The 17654-nt window shown below is 35.6% G+C and overlaps 1 non-coding gene across 1 annotated transcript; it reads left to right on the plus strand.

Moving 5' to 3' along the window:
- Positions 1–253: 253 nt before the first annotated feature.
- Positions 254–360, plus strand: LOC121231598 (small nucleolar RNA R71). The gene has a single exon (XR_005929654.1). It is a non-coding gene; the product is annotated as a small nucleolar RNA R71 (small nucleolar RNA).
- Positions 361–17654: the final 17294 nt, after the last annotated feature.

Raw genomic sequence — 17654 nt, forward strand, 5'->3', positions numbered from 1 at the left:
ATCTTTTTATTGAGAAGTTCTACATGATTTGGCAGCATAGTAATTGAGTCGACATTATAAATGCCAGCTATTTTTGTTGGCTTAGTCCTCATGACTTGCCACTGATAGTTATTCAGTGACATTTCTTCAATGAATTCATAAGCCTCTTCAGGTATTTTTTTTGTTGATGGTTCCTCTAGCAGCTGCATCAATCATCTGTCTTGTTGAGGGATTCACACCATTGTAAAACGTTTGAACTTGCAGCCATAGAGGTAACCCATGGTGAGGGCACCTTCACAATAGATCCTTGTATCTCTCCCATGCATCGTAAAGTGTTTCTAAGTCATTCTGCACAAAAGAAGAGATATCATTTCGTAACTTAGCCGTTTTAGCCGGCGGAAAATATTTTAGTAGAAATTTTTCGGTCATTTGTTCCCAAGTAGTGATGGACCCTCGTGGTAACAAGTTCAACCACTATTTAGCTTTGTTTCTTAATGAAAAAGGGAATAACCGAAGGTGAATGGCATCATCAAAAACTCCATTAATTTTGAAAGTGTCGCAAAACTCCAGAAAATTCGTCGAGTGTTGGGATTCTCATCCTGCAAACCATCAAACTGAACAAACTGCTGTATCATCTGAATTGTGTTAGGTTTCAGTTCAAAATTATTCACAGCAATAGCAGGTCTAACTATACTTGACTCAGTTCCTGTTAAAGAAGGTTTAGCTAGTCACACATAGTACGTGGAGCAGGATTTTGATTAGCCGCAATTGCAGGAGGTAGCTAATTGCCTTGGTTTTCAACCATCTCTTCTGTTGGGAGTTGAGTATCGTCTTCTTGCTCGTTCTCCGTGTATCTTAAGGTTCGCCTTATTTCTTTTTGGTTTCTACAAACCGTGCGATCGATTTTTTTGTCAAAAAGTAATGGTCTCGACGAGTTTCTTCTATTCATAAACTATGAAAACCTGCCAAGAGAAGGAAAAAGGAAGTTAATTAGTAATAATAATAAAATTAAATTAAATTAAATTACAAGAAAAATAAATTGCAAAAGTAATAAAAATTGAGTGTTCCTAATATTTTAGTTCCCCGGCAACGGCGCCAAAAACTTGATCATGAGGTTTCTTGATAGGTTTTAAATATTTATAATTACTCGTTCTTGAACTAACTATTATTGCCATGTAGGCAAGTGTACCTATCGAACAGTAGTATAGTTTTATCAAGACCAGATTGTCGAACCCAAAGAAACTAAAAGTACTAGTAATGACTGTCTTTTTATTATCTAGCCTAAGAATGAAAGGGGTTTTTGTTTTAATTAACTAATTATCTAAACTAAGAACGCACAGAGAAAAGAATTGGGGAATTGCTTTTGGGAAAATCGATTGACTTGAGACAATACCTAAGGAAAAATCCACCTAGACTTTACTTGTTATTCTGGCTCCGAATCGGATGATTTATTCATTCAACTTGTTCCGCAGAGATCCCTAAGTTATGTTATTATCCCTATTCAAGACTAATAACGTCTAATCCCTAGATTGCATAACCGAGACTTTTCTTTAATTAACATTCTAGGGTTACATTAACTCGATCTATGGATCCCCTTATTAGGTTTCACCCTAATCCGACAAAATCTTGTCACCCTATTTCTAGGCGTGCAATCAACTCTGCTTAATTATGACAAAAGTACTCTTAGACAAGGTCTATTCCTCCTCTGAATAAGAGCATGTCTTGAATCAGTATCCTGGGATATCAAAACAAGAATTAAGAACACATAATTAAGAACAAGTTAAATATTTATCATACGATTCAGAAAATAATAACAAGATTCGTCTTAGGTTTCATTCCCCTTAGGTATTTAGGGGTTTTAGTTCATAACTAAATAAGAAAACATCTCAAAAGAATAAAGAATACAAAACATAAAGAAAACTCAAAACTCTTGAAGGGAAATTGAGGAGAGATCTTCTATCTTGATAATGAATCGGGCTTCTAAGATGGATCAATCGGCTTCTTTGGAGTAATTCCTTACCCCCTATTCTCCGTCTCCCCTTTTCTCCTCTTCTAGGGTGTATTTATAGGCTTTGGAATGCCTAGAAGCCCTCAAAAGTGGCCTTTTCTGAATTAGACTTCTCGCCCCTGTGCGATTACTTCAGGTCATGTTCGAGCCTATTAGAATGGCACGGGCGTGTGCTATACCCGTGTGAGTCGTGCTCCAATTCTGCCAAATTGACACGACCTTGTTGTCTACCCGTGTGAGGAGGTCCAGGCCGTGTTGATTTCGTACTTTGGCCTATTTTCTTCATTTTTGGCCCGTTTCTCGTTGCTTTCACTCTCCTATGCTCCTCTAAGTATAAAACATGAAATTAAAGCATTAGGAGCATCGAATTCACCAATTCTGAGTAAGTATTAAACATGGGGTAAAAATATGTATAATTTAGGCTTATCATTGAGCAAGTATAAGTTTTGGGGAAGTAACATTTCTGGGGCACATGGTTTTTGTTGAGGGGACCCGAGTTGATCTTAGAAAGATTGAGGCAGTACTTGATTAGAAACAGCCTAAGAATGATTCTGAGATCTGCAGTTTTCTGGGTCTTGTAGGTTATTATCGACAGCTTGTTGACGGGTTCTAGTTGATTGCACCTCCTCTAACTAAGCTTCTACGCAAGAATGTTCCTTTTGTCTGGACTGATGCGCAAAAATCAAGCTTTGAGAAGCTTAATTCTGTTCTGACTTAGGCTCCTATTCTGATACAGCCTGAATCTGATAAGGAATTCGTGGTTTATAGTGATGCGCCAGACGTCGAATTGGGGTATGTTCTAGTATAGGATGGTAAGATTGTGGCTTATACGTCCCAGCGACTTAAGTCACACGAGGGAAATTATCCAACGCATGATCTCGAGTTGGCTACCGTGGTTTTTGCCTTAAAGATTTGGATGCATCATCTATATAGTGAAAAGTGTATCATCTAAATGGATCACAAAAGCCTCAAGTACCTCTTTACTCAAAAGGAGTTGAACTTAGACAGTGTAAATGGATTGAGCTGCTCAAGGATTACGACTGCACGATAGAGTATAATCCCGTTAAGGCTAATATGGTGGTCAATGCTCTTAGTGGTAGAGCAATATCTAACTTGAGGGCAATGTTTGCTCACTTAATTCTGTTTGAGGATGGGAGTCTGTTAGCCGAGTTACAAGTTAAGCCGACTTGGATTGATCAGATTCGGGATAAACAGTTGGGGATGATTTTCTGGTTCTGCATTTCTGTCAAGTTGAGAGTGGCAGTAAGTGATTTTGGGTTGAATAGTAAGTGGGTTCTGTGTTTCCAAGGACGAGTTTGTGTACCGAATGATTCCGATCTAAGACAGTCGATTCTGAGGGAAGCGCATAGTAGCCCTTATGTTATGCATCCTGGTGGAAATAAGATGTATTGAGACCTTTGTGAACTGTACTGGCAGTCGGGTTTGAAATGAGAGGTAATAGATTTTGTTGCTCGTTGTCTGACATGCCAACAAGTTAAGGCTGAGCACCAGTTACCTTCGGGTTTACTCCAACCAGTTAAGATCCCCTTGGAAATGGGAACGTGTAACGACGGACTACGTTGTGGGTTACCCTTAAAACCTACTATGAAGGATTCTATATGGGTCATCATGGATCAGTTGACCAAGTCTACCCATTTCATTCTGCTTCGAACAGATTATTCTCTGTAAAAGTTAGCCAAGCTATACCTTTTTGAGATTGTGAGACTTCACGGGGCTCCAATTTCAATAATTTCATATAAGGATCTTCGCTGCACGTCTCAGTTTTAAAAGAAACTTCATAAAGCTCTAGGTTTCAGTACTAGTTCTATCCTCAGACCGATGGTCAATTTGATAGGGTGATTCAGAAACTGGAGGATATGCTTTAGAGTTATGTGATTGATTTCCAATGGAGTTGGAAGAATTTTCTACCTTTGGCTGAGTTCGCCTACAACAATATTTTTTAGTCTAGTATCCAGATGGCATCTTACAAGGCTCTGTATGGTCATAAGTGTCGTAAGTGTTGTACTCCGCTGTGTTGGACTGAGTTGGGTGAATGATGGGTTTTGGGTCCTGAGTTGGTTTCCGAGACTAAGGACAAAGTCAAACTAATTTGGGATCGTCTTAAGGTAGCTTCTGATAGATAAAAGTCCTATGAAAATCTGAAATGGATGGACATTAAGTACTCTGTGGGGGATTACGTGTTCCTTAACGTATCTCTGTGGAAGAAAGTTCTGTTCAGACGTAATGGCAAGTGAGCCCTAGGTTCATTGGGTTGTATTGGATTCTGAAGCATGTAGGACTGGTCGCTTATCAGTTAGAGCTACCTCTGGAGTTAGATCGTATCCATGATGTGTTTCATGTCTCTATGTTGAGACGATATCAATCTGATCCATCTCACATTTCTGTTGAGGAGATCAAGGTTAGACCGAATTTGACATTTGAGGAGGAGCCGATTCAGATTTTGGATCGAGATGTAAAAATTTTGAGGAGAAAGTCTATTTAGTTATTTAAGGTTCTGTGGCAGAATCAAGGCTGAGGAAGCCACGTGGAAACCTGAGGACTCGATGCGTCAATAGTATCTTCAAATGTTCGAGCCAAGTAAATTTCAAGGTCGAAATTTCTTTTAAGGGGTAGAGTTGTAACACCCTGATTAATTTAACATTGTTTTTTGTGAAATTTGTCATAAATGAGTATCTTTTTTAGTGGCTAAGTGTTCTGATTGTGTGTTTGAAGTCTTGGGTTCAAGTCTCACTTTCGAAAATTTTGTTATTTTTATCCTAGCCTTATCCTTGGTTGTTTGGCTTATAGTCTATTACTAGTCAAATCGTATAAGAATGAGCCTACTAGTTTAAGTGGTAAGGTGTTAGCTTGCCTTGGGGTCTCGTGTTTGAGTCCCTGTGTGAACGGGAATAATAATTTTTGCTTCAGTTGTCTGATAAAGGTTCGGTGGAGTTGAAACTCTATGGTGGTTGGATGAGAATCTAATGTCAGTTTTAGTGGAATAATGTTGTTTAATGGGTTAATAGGGAGTTGGGGAATTTAGTGGTTTTTTTTTTCTTTTCCCCAAAATCCCTCTTCGCTTTTGGACATTTCTTTTCTTCTTTTCCAAATTTTGGTTTTTTCCTAACGTTTTTCCCCTCTTTTCTTTCTCTGCAAAAATTTTTTGTTGCGTCCTTCTTCAATTCCGAACACCATTTGTGTTGTCGTCGCTGTGCTTTTTAGGGGTTCTTCGATTTGTTCAGAATAGGTAAGCTATTGAGTAGTTCTTTTCCATTTTGCATTGTAAGGGATTTCTAGTTATGTGTAACAAAATCCATTGATTGTGTTCATTACTTCTCATTTAGGGGAAAGGCAAGAAGTGATTGGTGCTCCCTCATCGATTTAAATGTTGTGTGTTTTGGATCATTGGTGGTAAGTGAATTGCATGTAATTCGGTTTTGAGAGGTTTTTATCATAATCAAATTCTTGGTTAAATTCTTAAATTGGTTGCAAATTTGTCATTGGGATGTTGTTTCTTAAGTTTCAGAGGGCTTGGGATTGTTGTAGCATCAAAAATGAACCAGGTGTGTAACGAAAACACGAGAAAATGAGGTTCAACGAAAGCTAAAATAGTGGCCTTTCGACGCCACACTGGCTTACAACTAGCCATGTGCGACACACGACCGTGTGACTGGCGAGTGTGTGGCCATGTGGGCCACATGGGCTAGACCGATTTGAGCGTGTGGGCCAAGCTGTATGGGCCACACGAGTAAGGCCAATTCGGACGTGTGGGCCAACAAGGCATGTGGGCCTAAAATTCTGAAATTTTCCCTAGGGTCACATACGTCATTCTTATCAACTGTGAGCCTTCTATAAGGTCTATAAGGACAAAACAAACCCTAAGGCATGATATCTACTATTCTGATAGACTAATTTGAGCATTTAGAAAATGATATGTATGATTTGACTGGTTCGTAATAACATGTATGCTACCTATATATGAGCATGTGGGACATGTTAATTATGTATATCTGTTATCGGTTATTTGTACCTGTGTATTGGGTGGGATTTGTATATGTGGAGGAAGTGTTTTATGAGGCGAAATCTCACTAAAATAGTAGCAGCTTGACTGCAAACTGTTCTGATAAGTTTCGTAAAGACATTATGTGGTGTGTAGGGATAAGCAGGTGTTTCATACCCCACATAGTGTGTTGGGATGGTCAAAGATGGTGTGAGAGGATGGGGCTAGGACTTTGCATGTCTGTATATTTTGATAATCTGATTATGATATTATCTGATTTTGTTAAGGACCAATGCCCATATCTGATATGCTACATGAGAAATATGAGTTTATATGCATGCTTGTCTTTGTTAAGTTACACACTAAGTTTACGAAAACTCACATCTATTTGTCTGTTCTGTTTAGATAATCCTCAGACATAGGGGGGTCGGTGCGACTGAGGCTCATCAGTGACCACGAGTCTGGAAACTATTTTTTATTATTAAATTATTCAATTTTTGTGATTTTTCTTTGAGATTTTTGTAATTTTGGGATTCTTTGGGCTGTTGTTTATAATTTTGGTTTTGGATGCATTTTGGCTTTTAAACTGCGATGTTCAACAAACGGTTTTACGCAAACAAATGTTTTCAAAACACAATCTCGATTTTCAACTATAACGACTTACAAACTTCCGCTGCAAATTTACGTTTTACTTTAAAGGGAAATAAATGAAGATTTCATTAAAGAGAATAATAACAACTTTTTCTGAAAATGTAGACTCTTTTAGAACAATTAATAGTAAAAGTTCTAACATGAAAGTTTTGTTTCAAAACCCTTCTTTGTAACATTCTCAGTTTCGACCATACCGTCTAGGTCGGGTTTGGGGTGTTACAAAATAATGATGAATAAGATGATACCTCTAAAAAGTAGATAATCAACAATTAAGCACTCTCACACAAAGTTACAACACTTGAAAGAATGATAGAAGACTTAACCCACAAGTGTGTACAAGAAATATTTAGTAAAATTAAGAAAGATTGGAAAATTGAGTTATTAGAATTTAGACATTTGTTTCAATATCTTTGTAACACCCTGATTTTGGGCCTAGCCGGAACAGTGATGTCGGGACCACAAATCCAACGATGAAAATTTTATTTTTTATTATATTTTTATGGTCTACGATTTCACGGAATAATTTCGTGAAAATTTCATTCGAAAATTTTGACATTCGGGCACTTAATTTAGTCAAAAGGACTAAATCGTAAAAAAGTGTAAAAGTTGAGTTCTACATACTAGAGGTGTCCAATTGTTCTGAAATTTTAAATTGTGGGTCCTTAAATGGTAATTATACCATTGGTTAATTTTTGGACAAAAATAGACATGAAATGGGTGTAATAAAATATTTTTAAGTTAGGGGTATTTTGGTAAACTAATAAGTAAAAGAATTAAAAAGGGAAATAAGCCAAATTAGCTATCATCTTCTTCATTCAACTGTTTCTACCAACATCAGCCATGGTTAAGGTTTGTTCAAACTCCCAATCTCGATTGTAAGTGCTCCTTAGCCTCGTTTTTAAAGTTCTTTACATTTTTGAAATCCCGGTAACTTGGTTAAGCTTATTCTAGCAATAATTTAACCTAGTGTTTATATTTGGAAAAATACCCATAGGTGAAATGTGTTTATTTTGATGTTTTATGGTAGAATATGATGATTGAAATTGTGTTAAACAACTTTTACTAAGCGATTTTACGTAAAAACGAGTAAAACGACATAATCGGTAAAAATACCTAATGTTCATAAGTACATGTTAGAGTGTGAATTAGATGTTGCTATAGAAGGGAAAAATGATCAGCATGTCATAAAACATAAGAAAATAGGATGAAGTTTAATTTACGAGCCTAGGGGCAAAAATGTAATTTTGACAAAGTTTAGGAGCAAAATTGTAATTTTACCAAAAATATGATTTTGGGTCAATTAGAATAATTTGAGACCTAATTAGGCTATATTTGTAATGATAGAGCAAGGAAAATTGAAATTCAGGCTAAAATCGGTAAAATGCCAAGTTCTGGACAAAATGGTACTAAGTGTAGGCTACTATGTGTACCGGATAATTGGTCGCATGTGTAGTACTAAGTGCAGGCTACTATGCGTACCAGATAACTTCGATCACATGTGTAGTGCTAAGTGCAGGCTACTACGTGTATCAGATGGTTAGGTCACATGTGTAGTACTAAGTGCAGGCTACTACGTGTACCGGATAATTGGTCGCATGTGTAGTACTAAGTGCAGGCTACTATGCGTACCAGATAGCCTTGTCTACAAGTGTGAAAATATGTGCAGGCAACTGAGTATCAGTTATTATTCCAAAGAGCTCAACGGGAAAATCGATTAAGTAAAAATACATGTGAACATGATTATATGATGAATAAATGTAGGTATATGTTTATGAAAATTATGAGCAATGTGCTCGCTATTTGAGTGAACTTCGATAAGAAAAAATGGATTAAGTGAAATTATGTAAGAGTGAATTTTAGTAGTAAAACAGTGTTGGACAGCAGCAGTTGCGTGACTTTGAAAATTCACCAAAAATTGTGTAAGTTGAATTAAATTTCAAAAAAATTATGGAATTAAAGATTTATGAGTCTATTTTCATATAAAAGAACAGAGGGAGAAAAAGAGTTCTACTTTATGTGATATTTTAATTTTTGTGAGACAGTGTCAGAATGAATTTGAGATCCACTATTCTGACTTGGAAAAATCGTTAAAAACTGTACAAAAATAATTATGAGTTATAATTTGTATGAATAGAATTCGTAATGAGTCTACTTTCAGGAGGAATGGACAGAAACATCATCCGAGTCCCGAAATATGAGATAAAAAATTTTAGTGAAGAAAGGTCAGAATTGTTGGACAGCGAAACATGGGAAACTTTAATGAATAAACTGTACTAATTGGATAAATCAAAAATTCTGGAAATTTTATGGGAGAAATGTATATGAGTCTAGTTTCAAGGAAAATTAATGACACTAAGTTTAGAGTTTTGTACCTCTAGATATTAATGATTTAGTAACTATAACTCGATAAAGCAGCTTAACCTTAACATGTGTAATTATACAATTATAGTGTTTTATCTTGAAAAGCATGTTAGTAATTGCTTATTAACTTCTTATGGACTTACTAAGCGTAAAGCTTACCCATCCTCTCCATTTCTTTAGTATTTGCAGGTCGGCTCAGGGTTGGAGATCGTCGGAGGCAAAATCACACTATCAAACTATCATTTTTGGGAGAATTAATTCAAATATTAGAAATATCAAGTGAGTGGCATGTATAAGAAGTTGGTTTGTGATATGTATTATTATTATGACTTTGACCATACGTATCAGTCTGCATTGAGTTATTGTATATGATCATGAGATGTGGTCCTTATCCATTATGATTTATAAGTTTAATTAATCATGACATGTCCTATGTTTTGATGTGATGATATAGTTAGCTTTGTTTGTTATGCATGATTGGTAATACATCAGGTAAGTTATATGGAGGCCAGTGGATAATGAATTAAATGGAAATAAGTAATGTTGCCTTGAATATGGATGTTTAATGGACAAATTGGTAACTACATTATGATGGTATAAAATGAGAATAAGATTTAGCATGTCTAGTTCTAGTTAATGTAAGACTGTATATTATATACAGGATGGTAAGCAAATATGTTGAAAGTGAATGACATGTTATTGCATGATTATGGATGTGTAAGTGCTCATTTATTCCACATTATATGTCTTTAAATATGAGTCTATGCATGTGTTCGAAAAGTTTTGAATTAAATAAAATTTTATGGCCTGATTTTCATCTATGTGTATGGTTAAGTCTGGTAATGCCTCTTACCCTGTCCCGGCCTTGGATATGGGTAAGGGGTGTTACAATCTTAATGAGGAGCCTTGACCTTATATTTAAGTCCTCTAACAACCTTGTGGAAGTTTGTAGCCGTTAGAAACAAAATAGAGTCGTTGTAGCCATAAAAACTAGCATTAAATGCAGTCTGTAGCAACAAAATAAAGCCCTAATTTAAGGACACCACATGGCATTCATGGTAGCATATTATCGGTCATAGGTTGAGTGGCATTTTGAAGAGTATGACCCCCTTTCGATTAGACAAGGACAATCGTGACTAGGTCCCACTAGATGTGGACAAAGACTTTGTGAATGTTCTTCTCGAGCAAGGTATTTCCTCACCCTTTAAGTTTGTTACAAGGTGTTTCCATAAAAAGAGATGAGGTGTGAAATTTGTTCAATGAGGTATGATAAATTCAAATTGATTTTCCTTTTTCTATTTTTCCCTTTCCTTTAATAACCCTTTGAATATTAAATGTAGCAAGAGTTATTAACTAAAATTGAAAAAGAAAAAAATTGAGCTTCTTGTTAAAAGGAAAATGAGTTAAAACAACAAGAAGGAAACAAATAGAAACTCGAGATCAAGGGAATACTAAAGCTAAGCCATTAGGGCTCTCTAATACACCTGGACCTATTTCCCTTAGACTTGATATTAGCACAAAGCAAATTATCATACTTTAAATAATCGATCATAAACGAAGGAGGAGTGTTCCAAGTAACTTAGTGTGCATGTAATAAAGTTGTCTTAGCAAGATAATGAGTTGCTCTATTCATATCCAGACACATTCAATGGAAAGACAAAACATGGAAATGTTCTTTTAAAGCTAAGCAATCTTGATTAAAACACTAACTTTCATTAGCTTCAAACCATGAAAGAAAATTGCGTAAACAACAACTTTTCAATCTAATTCAACAATAATATTATCGAGTCCAAAATCTATAAGCCACGAAAGGGCCTCCCTAACAGCCATAACTTCAACTTGAACAGGATCCAAAGTTTCAAACAAATTGTGCAGTTGTCCTTTGATAAACTAACCATCAACATTTTGAATAAAAAAATCAAACCCAATATGATTACTATCCCTCAACATAGAAGCATCCACATTGCATTTAAGCAAGCTTTTTAAGGGTTTTGCTTGTGAATCAGACAAGATGGCCTATATGACTTGCTTTGGACACTTTGGAATGCACTATTTGCATCTCTCTATTTCCAAACAAAATTTTTTGCAAAAGAAATGATAGTAGATGGATGAGTCACAATATTATTCCAGCAAAGTAGGTTTCTATAGAACCAAATACTCTAAGAAATAACAAGGATATGATCACGAACGGAAGAGTCAATTAAATGTAATGTGTGACGTATAAAATCTATGGTACCATTATGGCTTAATTGAATACCAACAACATTCAAAACATAAAACAAAAGAACACCCTATAACGGATAACTGGTGAGTGTATGTGTGTGTGAAGCATTGTAAAGTTGTTGCATGTCTACAAATAAGGTATATGAGTTACTGCATGAATAATATAATGTGTGGTATGTATGCATGTGAAATCAGGTATAGAAGAGTATGAATTTTTTAGGAGTGTAAATGAATCTAGGTAAGTGTGTTCTATGTTAAAGAAGTAACATGAACATTTGTGATGCCTCTGGTAGGGCAAGTACACTGCTAACTGGACTGGAAGATCATGACATGTAGATATGTGTAAGACCATGTAGTAAAGACCCATGGCATTATATGACAATAAAAATACTCATGGTGTAGCCTTCATAAAGGTGTAAACTAGACTTGCAGATCACAACATGAAAATATGTACAAGATAATGTGAGAGAAACCCATGACACCCTCTGAGATAGTCCGTCGGGACAATAAACACATAATGTTCTGTAAAGTCTTTGTGGTGTATTCTGTGTTACCTATGTGACATATTCTGTAAAGCCTTTGTGGCATATTCCATGTTACCTATGTGCATATTCTATAAAGCCTTTGTGGCATATTTCATGTAACTTTTGTGGTGTATTCTACGTGCATGTGTGGTGTATTCTATGATACCTTTACGGCGTAATTTGTGATGCCTTCATGGAAAATTCTGGTTAACCTCCCTTGAAACAAGATCTGGGTAAGTGTAACACCCCTAACCCGTTTCCATTGCTGGAATGGGTTACGAGATATTACCGAACCGAATACTTATTCAAAAATTTTCATGCATCTACTTCTATCATCTTCATTTCGTTAAGTTCATCTTTAATAATGCATAATTCATTATGCCACCATAAATATTCATTATTCATGTATAGCCGGAACACATAATTAATCATTATCATGTTCAATCAAAACCATCACATAAGTTTACATCCTATAACAACCATATCATACGATTTTATCTTATGTTCAGACATAACCAGACGACCCATTATGCTATCTCAAATTAAATACTAAGATCAAATACAATAGCCAAATTACAATTAATCACCTATATAAATGTGTCATAATCGAACCACCCCAAAAACACATAATCAATATTTCATAGCATTTTCAACACTCGAACATATGTATAGATTTATATATATATCATTCATTAATAGCATTACACATTATAACCAAGACGAATTATACCATGATTAAACATAACCAAATTCAAACTTAGTATTTAAGCCATATTCGCATGGCTGGAAGTATACATATCAAAGTTCAAACAAAATGCATATTAGCCTATACATGTCGTAATGTTCACTTAGATCAACTAAGAAGAGGGTACCAAAATGTTGCAAGCTGGTGTGATGACTTCGACGATGGTCCCAAGCACGCAAAATGGGTCAAAGAAATCTAAATAGAAGACAAGCAAACACACAAAATGAGTATTCAATACAGTAAGTCATAAGCAATATAATACAGACCATTAACATGAGATCATAAGAAAAATGACGTAAGATCAACTATTTCAGCCATACCGATCTATGCTACAATTACCTAGATTATCGATCCAACCACAAGCCAAATCTTGCTATCCAATCAACTATCAAACAACCAAATGGTTTAAATCCTTTTCTCAAAGTATGAAACAATGATGAACTAGATGTATCATGCATATACGTTTCATGTCTCAAATTCGATATTTCAGGTAATAGCTCTAGCACTTTATTCTTTCCCTATACTTCTTATATCATCAACCGATTTCGCACACATAGTGCTAAACAAGTTCACACACATAGTGCCATGCTACACCACACACATAGTGCCTTGAAGATTCACTCATGTATTGACATTCAAATCAGCACACATAGTGCCATTCAATTTCGCACACATAGTGCCATTTAAATCCGCACACTTAGTGCCAATGTTGACCCATTATAATAAGACAATTTACTTAATTCAATTAGCATATACGGCCACAATTATAAATATGTATGTCACTCCAAAAGAATACCTAACAAAAGAAATTCTCTCATGATACGCTAGAGTCATTTATGTATAAATTAATCAACCTTACAAATGCTTATGGACTTACCTTGTGTTGGATAAAACGGTTCCAAATCGGCTACTCGATGCTCCTTGCTTTGCCCTTGCTTGATTCCCCTCCTTTAAGTTCTTGAGCTTAATCAAATAAATTAACTAGTTTAACCGCCTTGCTAGTTATTTGTATCCAAATATTAATGATTTTATATCATAAGGAACACATGGTAAAATTTGATCTTTCTACCTTATGCTTTTGAGCTATTCGACTAATAACCACATAATATCACATTACTATCAATAATCCAATCAATATTTCAATTACACATACATATATAACACATATATATATTTGTATATATAGAAACCACCCTTGCTAATTACTCACATATATAGTCTAATAATTTTCATTACATTTTACAACCGTAATTGTTCAAGACATTAAAACTTCAACAAATATTCATCTCTTACCTCAAGGCCGAATGCATCATCACTTCCCAACATAACATTATCTCAAATATGTTTACATTCAAATATATATATAATCATGAATCAAACTCAACTTATAAGCCAACATCACTCATTTAGTCGATTATATACAATCAAAGATAATATCACAAATGTGCATGCCTATATAGTCGAATGTGCAAGATTAAATTCAACATCACCTCTGTACTTAATTAGATGACCGAATATACAATATCAAATATAATATCATTTTTAATTCATTTAAAATCTATCAAGCTCATATTCTTCTAATTTCATGAGTTCAACATCTTAATGCCCATTGTAATTACTCAAATAATTTCAAATACATCAATTAAGTCACTCAAACTATTTTGATTTAAAATCGACAAACACACATATATCAAGCTATTTTAACCAAATTCTACTTATCACTTAAACTAAAATATGCACTTAAACTTACTATGTTTTCATTATGCCTTTCACTCCCAAAACATAAAAATATCAATCTATTTCCTTCTTCCATGTCTCGGTCAACTACTCATAGTACCACATAACATGAATTTTGCACTTTCTTATCCATCATTATTCATTCGGCTTTAACCTTGACCCATTTCTCATAAAAATGAAATAACAAATAAAATGAACATTCCATTTTACCCCATATGGCCGAATGCACCAATTGTTACCCAACAAATAATTCAACAAATTCAACCTCATAATAACCTCTACTTATTCAATATAACATGAAAACAACCTCTACTCCTAAGTCTTGATATACAGCTTAGTGCCCAAACCTCCATAAAAGTTTGATTTTCTTGACATTGCTAGAATTTATTTAACAATTAGCTTAGCATATATAAACAAAAGTTTAAACAACATTTCCAAAACTTACCTCCAACTAGCAAAAAGGGTTGTCAAATTGTCTTAGTGTAAATTTCCCTATTTCTTTTTTTTTTGTTTCGATTTTTGGCAAGGAGAAGAAGATGAACACTCTCTTCAATTTCTTCTTTTATTCATCTTTATTTTGAATATTTTAATCACTTGCAAATAAAATATTATAATTAATTTAAACATAATGGAGGAACATCATTGGCCGACCACTTAGTATAAATTTGGCAATTTGACATGCAAACCCAAACTTTCCTACTTTAATATTATTTGGTCCTTACATATTTACCTAACATATTTTTCTAAGTTCTCAACTAAGTCCTTTCAAGAAAATTCACATAAATATATGCAATTGAAATTAAAATAATTTTTTTGACTCAGTTTTGTGGTCCCGAAACCACATTCCAACTAGGGCATAATTAGGGCTGTCACAGTAAGCTTTGAGACTGCTCCGCTGGCTAACTCTATGATAAAGATATGGTAAGTTTGAAGATATCTCTGTTTGGTTAGCCTTGTGGTAAAATTGAATATGCCTTGGGGGCATTTCTTGGAAAGAGATTTCAGTAGTGTTTCTAAAGAGAGAACCCTCTATAGTAACTCATCAGTAAAAAGAACTTAGTGTAATTGTAGAAATGAGTGGTCTAAGTGTTCGTCATTTTTGAGTTTGTTTACGCTATGTAAGGAACTTATGTAATTTTTCTGGTATCTGCCAAATCTAAGTGGTTTTCATGTCAGGTATAAAGGTTATTTAGAGTCTGAGCTATCCGCCAACTTGGGCGTTTTTAAGATATGTAACATGGTTGTCTAGGATTCCACGGGATGACTTACAATGTTTCATCCACCAAAATAAGTTGTGATCTGGGTCAGTTTAAGACATGATCTGAATGGTAACTTGAAAGCTACCAAATTCCATATGAGAGTCCATCAAAAGTAGGATTCATATGAATTCACCATCCTAGGTGAACTGTTCAATATATGTCTACATGAGAATCCTTCGAAAGTAGGTTCTATATGGATATCCTATTAAGGAATCAACCACTTTCTAAAAAGCAAATGAGTTCCACATTGAGTGAGAAATTAGAAATCTGTCTAGTGAGTGAATTGTGGGTTCGATGGTAAAGTGTGGAAGTTTGTGTATATGTATGCACTTTGTACTAGAATGGCGGCCGCCAAAGACTAAAAGGAAGTTCAAAATCTTCAAGTTGAGGAATTCAAAAATAGACATTCAAAGGTAACATGGGTTAAAACTCACTAAGTTAATTTGAACTTATAAGAAAATATTTGTGATGCAAGTTTTGATTAAGGAGTTAGTATGCCAAAAAGGAAGCAACCCAGGATTGTGCCAAGATTACAGTTCGAGTTGCGACATTATGCATGCAGAGGGTATCGTAGGAGCATGTCTTTAGCAAAGTTTTAATTTTTAACGTCTTATGCTGCTTTTGAAAATATGATGTATTCTTAAACATTTTCTTTATTTAATATTTTATTTTTAGACAATAAATAAAATAATAAGAAGTATGTTTTAAAATGGTTATATGTCGGTTGTAAAAGCTTTTCTAAGTGTTTATGTGTTGTAACATCAAATATCTTAATCTGGTGATTCAGGTTGGGTAGAGTGTGTTACAACATTAGTAAAGGAAAATAAAAATAAATTAAAATTAAAATTCTATATATAATTTAAAATTTTCCTAACTATCCTATTAAACGTAAAACATTAAAATCAATTGAGTGCCGTTGTCTCCCTGGCAACGTCACCAACAATGAAACACCCCTCACCCGTATCCAATGCCGGAATAAGGTTACGAAGCATTACCGAACTTACAGCACAATAATAATACAATTCACATACATTTCTCACATTCAAATAATCATCAATCAAAAACATTCACACCGTCCCTAACACGATCCTACGGGGCCCAAAACATGCATTCGGGAAGGTTTGGGACTAAACAGATAATTCAAGAAACTTTTACCAAACTTAGAAAATTTTTCCACAATACAGGGGACACACGCCCGTGTCATAGGTCGTGTGGACATCCAAAATGGAATCACATGGCTGTGTCCCAGCCCATGTTCGACCCCGTGTAACTCTCTAACTTGGGTTACACGGCTAATACACACACCCATGTGGCTACCCCATGTGCCCTAAAAATGGCCACACACGCTCGTGTGCCCTAAAACTGGCCACACACGCCCGTGTGCCAGGCCATGCCAATCCTGTAGGGTATATGATACGATCTAATCTCGTGAGTTGATATCGAGTTGTACTCAATGTCGGAATAGGGTACAAGGCATTTTTGTACTTGAATGCAATCAAACACACAAAATCGGGCCATAAAATTTTGTTCCAATTAAGGACCTTCAAACATATACTTAACATCCCTTATACGGGCCTACGAGGCCCAAAACATGGATCGGAAGAGATTTAGGACTAAACCGGGAACTCCTGGAACATTTGCAACAGTTAGAAAAATTTTCATGTTTTGGAGAGTCACATGCCTGTATGGGTAGGCCGTGTTGTCACACACACCCGTGTGGCTTGGGACGCACTCGTGTCCACAGCCCGTGTATCTCTGTAACTATGATGTCATCAACCAAATAAGGTCACACGGCCAAGGCACACGCCCGTGTCCTTAGGCCGTATGGCGAATTAAATTCCAAAATCACCTGCAGACTTCACAAGGCTAGGGCACACGCCCATGTTCTGAGGTCGTGTCTCTCACACCCACGGCTGTGTCTCTGCCTGTGTGTTTACTACTGGGTATTTTCTTTTGCACTAATTAGGGTGCAGGGGACACATGGCTGGATCACATGCCCATGGGGCAAGCCGTGTGTCACACATGGTCTAGACACACGCTCGTGTGTCTACCTGTGTAGGCAATTTTAAGGTTATTTTCCAAGCCAATTGCCACCCTTATTTGTACAAACTCATATATGGCTTCAATGATACCTCAACACTCACAAACATAGCTTATGCATAACAAC

Source organism: Gossypium hirsutum, chromosome A06 (genome assembly GCF_007990345.1).
Source record: "Gossypium hirsutum isolate 1008001.06 chromosome A06, Gossypium_hirsutum_v2.1, whole genome shotgun sequence".
Taxonomy (NCBI): Eukaryota; Viridiplantae; Streptophyta; class Magnoliopsida; order Malvales; family Malvaceae; genus Gossypium; species Gossypium hirsutum.